This window comes from Protobothrops mucrosquamatus, unplaced genomic scaffold, assembly GCF_001527695.2.
Source record: "Protobothrops mucrosquamatus isolate PMUCROS unplaced genomic scaffold, P.Mucros_1.0 scaffold2871, whole genome shotgun sequence".
Lineage (NCBI taxonomy): Eukaryota > Metazoa > Chordata > Lepidosauria > Squamata > Viperidae > Protobothrops > Protobothrops mucrosquamatus.
Genome location: NW_015388900.1, coordinates 53,360 through 58,521, shown reverse-complemented (window position 1 = coordinate 58,521; position 5,162 = coordinate 53,360).

Here is a 5,162-nt window from a genome sequence, read left to right as displayed (position 1 = left end):
AGGAGGAGGAAGAAGGAGGATGGGGAGAAAGAAGGAGGGAGAGGAGAAGAAGGAAGGGGAGGAGGAGGAAGGAGGGGAAAAGGAGGAAGAAGAGAAGGAAGAGGAGGAAGAGAAGGAGGAGGAAGGAGAGGAAAAGGACGAAGAAAAAACGAGGAGGAAGAAGAGAAGGAGGATGGGGGAGAAAGGAGGAGGAAGAGGAGGAGGAAGGAGAGGAAAAGGAGGAAGAAGAGGGCGAAGAGGAGGAGGAGGAAGAGGAGAAGAAAGAGGAGAAGGAGAAGGAGGACAAGAAGGAGAAGGAAGAGGGGAAGGAAGATGGGGAGAAAGAGGAGGAGGGGAGGAGGAAGAGGGAGAGGGAGAGGAAATGGAGGAGGAAGAGGAAGAAGAAAAGGAGAAAGAGGAGAAGGAGGAAGGAGGAGGAGGAAGAGGAGAAGGAAGAGAACAAGGAGGAGGAAGTGGAAGAGGAGGAGGAAGAAAGAGGAGATGATGATGATGATGATGTTTGGACTTCAACTCCCAGAATTCCCCAGCCAGCCTCGCTCCCAATTGACTCAGCGCCCTTCTCCACTCAAAGAGATGTGGACTTCAGCTCCCAGAATTCCCCATTCCAGATCTGAGCTCCTCCAGGTCCCTCCTCCACTTGGGCGGTGCCATCTGTGGGGAGAGCGGGGGGGGGGGATCCTTTCCAAACCCTGTTTCCCCCCCCTCCTCCTTTACAGCTGGTCCCTTCCCTCAAAACCCCAGCCTGGGGGGAGGCAATGCTGCAGTCCTGGTTTGTTTTTTTTTCCCCAGCTGTGGAGAATTTGGCTGACCTTTGATGATGATGGATGGTGTTAAACTGGGTTTCCTAACACTGATTTCTCCCATTATGGTTCTGTTTGAGGAAAGTTGGGGTGTACTTCGCTTGGAAGTGTGTGCGTGTGGAATAGCCTAGAATGGTGTGTGTGTGTTTGTGTGTGTGTGTGTGTTATCCAACCTTGGCCACTTTAAGAACTGTGGACTTCAATTCCCAGAATTCCCCAGCCAGCATGGCTGGCTGGGGAATTCTGGGAGTTGAAGTCCACAAGTCTTAAAGTAGCCAAGGTTGGACTCTTCTCGCCTAAAGGTAGTCCTCGACTTACAACCCGTCACTTAGCCACCATTTGAAGTTATGACCTACCTGGAAAAAGGGTGTGGCTTCCATCGGCCCCACCCCTGTAGTCACATGACAGCACTTACGGCCAGTTGCAGCGTTCTGCGGTCACATTTCAAGACACATTTTTTGGGTGTGCTTCCGTTTTTTGAAGAAAACCGTGCCCTGGTGAGCCGTGGGTTCATTTAACGACCACCGAGTTTGCTTATCGACTGCCTTTAAAAAAATAGTTATTAAATCTGGTCAGTGGTGTGATGTCCCGCTTTACGACGTCACAACGATCCTAATGGGCAGTCTCCATTACCGTCGTAAGTCAAGGCCAACCTGCATCTCTTCATTACTCATCAGAAAAATGGAGTTTTTCCTCTGAACTCCACTAGGTGGCAGCACGTATCGTTTCCTGTTTTGTAGGGGCCAAAATCCCTAATTTTTACTGAGATGTCTAACCTTCGTTTTTAGAATATAGGATAAAATAGTTTATTTCTGTGACTGGACACACAAGGAATTTGTCTCCGGTGCAGAAGCTCTCCGTGTCCCTGCAAAGCAAAAGGGAAATAATAATCATAATAATCATATCAAAAAGAGGCATTAGAATAGAATAGAATAGAATAGAATAGAATAGAATAGAATAGAATAGAATAGAATAGAATAGAATAATGATAGAATAGTATAGAATATAGAATATAGAATGGAATGGAATGGAATGGAATAGAATATATAATATAATATAATATAATAATGTAGAATAGAATATAGAATATAGAATGGAATGGAATAGAATATAGAATAGAATAGAATAGAATAGAATAGAAATAGAATTAATAGAATAGGAGCTGGAAGGGACCTTGGAGGTCTTCTAGTCCAGCCCCCCGCTTAAGCAGGAGAACCTATACTATCTCAGACAGGTGATTGTCTAGTCTCTTCTTAAAAATCTCCAGTGATGGAGCGCCCACGATTTCTGGGGTGTCCACTTTAGAAACTGTGGATTTCAATTCCCAGAATGCCCCAGCTGAGGAATTCTGGGGGTTGAAGTCCACAATTCTTAAAAGTAGCCAAGATTGGACACCTCTGGGCTAGAGGTAATCCTTTACTTACGACCTATCATTTAACCATCATTTGAAGTTATGACTTCAAAGCGTGTGGTGACTTAATTCCGAAATTCCATGAGCCCCGGCCCTGCGGTCACATGTCAGCACATCATCATCATCATCATCATCATCATCATCATCATCATCATACCATCAAACATCCACATCTGCCTGTCCCAGGTCCTTGGTAAGGACTCGATAGATAGACAAAAATGCCAAACCTAGTCTGAACATCTGGCTGACTGCAATGATCAATAATAATAATAATAATAATAATAATAATAATAATAATAATAATAATAATAATAATATACAGGTAGTCCTCAATTTTTCAACAGTTCATTTAGTGACCTTTTGAAGTTACAATGGTACCGAAAAAGTGACTTATGACCCTTTTTCACACTTATGACCGTTGCAACATCCTCATGATCAAAATTCAGATGCTGGACAACTGACTCATATTTACGACGGTTTCAGCGTCCCGGGGTCACGTGATCCCCTTTTGCGACCTTCCGACAAGCAAAGTCAATGGGGAAGCCGGATTCGCTTAACGACCATGTTCCTAACTTAACAACTGCTGTGATTCACTTAACAAACGTAGCAAGGAAGTTCGTAAAATGGGGAAAACTCACGGCGCTCCATTGTGGCCGTAAGCCGAGGACTATGCGTACTGATTGTAGCTTTGTTTTCACTTGCAGGCGGCCCGTAGACGAGACGGACAGCCGTGGAAATCGAACAAGTAAGGATTTGTTTTAAATGTATTTATTTATTAATCAGGTTTCTATGCTGCCCAGTCTTGCCCAGGTAAAAACAGCACGCTAAAATTATAAAGAATATCAAAAGCAAAAAGGGCAACCACGCCTAGTGGGTCTCTGCACTCGGTACGGCCAAGAATTGGGGTCGTTCCAGAACATTCTCTTCTCCTGTCCGCCTCAACAACCCTGCGAGGTAGGCCGGGCTGAGCCGCCAAAGGAACGCTGGCCTCAAGTCCTAGCAGGACTTGAGTTGCTCGGTTAGCAATACGGTCATTAAGTGAAACTGCTTGTCAGAAGGTCCAGAAAAGAGGACCGTGGGATCCCAGGATGCTAAAACCGTCATAAGTATGAACCGGTTGCCAAGCGATTCAATTTTAATCATGTGACAATGGGGGATGCTGTTATGGACGCAAGTGTGAAAAATGGTCATCGGTCTTTTTTCCCCAGTGCTGTTGTATCTTCAAACAGTCACTAAATGAACTGCTGTAAGTCGAGAACTGCCTGTATATTGCTGTAGGTGCTTACGACATTTTGGATTCTGTGCGTCCTCTTGAGTCCTAGAGGTTTGTGGCCTGATAAATCAAAAATAGTCATAATCACCACAACAAGGCCAAAGAATTTGACCCTCTAGCTGCCCAAGCAGCCAGCAGGAGGAAGAGATATAAAGCCTGGACCTTGAGTGGGCAGCTATTGGGGTTTTATTTTTATTTTTGGTTTAATGTTGATGGATTTTCTGTTATCCGCTACAAGATCAACGTATTCAGAACTGGGTCCTTGAATCTCGCTGGGCCCTGGGCTCGTCCAAGTCTTCTAATCTAGGGGAAGCCTGATTCCCATAATCCACGTCCTTTGAGGACTAGCAGGTGGGCAACCCAAAACGGCCCCACCTTTGAAGGTTGACTGGAATGCCAAAATTTGGGAGATCGCCCCCCCCACCAAAGCCAAGTTCTCAGAAAGTGGATGCTTTTCGTAAGGGCTCAAATCTGATTTTATTCCTGTGGAGAAAGAAGGAAAAATAATTTTAGTCTCTGGTATGAAGATTTGGGAAGGGAGAGAGGGAGGGAGGGAGGAANGGAGGAAAGAAAAAAGGAAGGAAGGAAGGAGGGAGGGGGGAGGGAGGGAGGGAGGAAGGAAGGACTGGAATTTAGGGTGGATGGATGGAGGAATGGATGGATGAATGGATAGGGAAGGAGAAAGGAAAGTGAGAAAGGGACAGGAAGGAAGGAAGGAAGTCAAAGAAACTGAAAGGTAGGAAGATGGGAAGGAAGGAAAGAAAAAAGAAGGAAAGAAGGAGGGAGGGAGGGAGAAAGAAAGGAAAGAAGGAGAAAGAAGGAGGGAGGAAGGAAGGAGACAGAAGGAGGGAGGATAGAAAGAAGGAAAGAAAGAAAGAAAGAAAGAAAGAAGGAAAGAAAGAAAAAGAGAGAGAGAGATAAGAAAGAAAGAAAGAAAGAAAGAAAGAAAGAAAGAAAGAAAGAAAGAAAGAAAGAAAGAGAAGGAAAGAGGGGGGAGAAAGGAAGGAAGGAATAGAAGAAAGGAGGGAGAGAGGAACAGATAATCCTACTAGGCACTGGAGGTGCATCAGATTGGCAAGGATCCAGTGGATCACGTAAAGGGTTATAGATCCCCTGCAGGTAATTGAAGGGGGGGTCTCCTCCCTCCTTCCCCTGCTGGCAGAGCCCTGGACCGGGTCACCTTGGAAGAAGCCGCAGCCAGAGAAGTTCTTAATGGGAGCAGAAGTTGACTCCATTCAGGGCAAGCGCCAGGTCCTCCTTCTCCAGCTAGGAACCCCTTCAAGACCCGCGGACTTCAATTCCCAGAATTCTTGGCAATGTCCCTCTTGGCCGGACCACCCAATCATTGAAGGCCATGGATCTGCAGGTTGTCCAAGTTGTCGCCCTAACTAAGCCATCATGTCGTTTCTTCGATTTAGAACCTGGGCCGACTGCATTGACTCTATGAAAACAAGGATTAAACAGCTGGGTGACTTTGGACCAATCACCAGGAGGCTGTGAGTTCTAGTCCCACCTTAAGCACAAAAGCCAGCTGGGTGACTTTGGGCCAATCACCAGGAGGCTGTGAGTTCTAGTCCCACCTTAAGCACAAAAGCCAGCTGGGTGACTTTGGGCCAATCACCAGGAGACGGTGAGTTCTAGTCCCACCTTAGCCAAAAAAACCCAGCTGACTGACAGC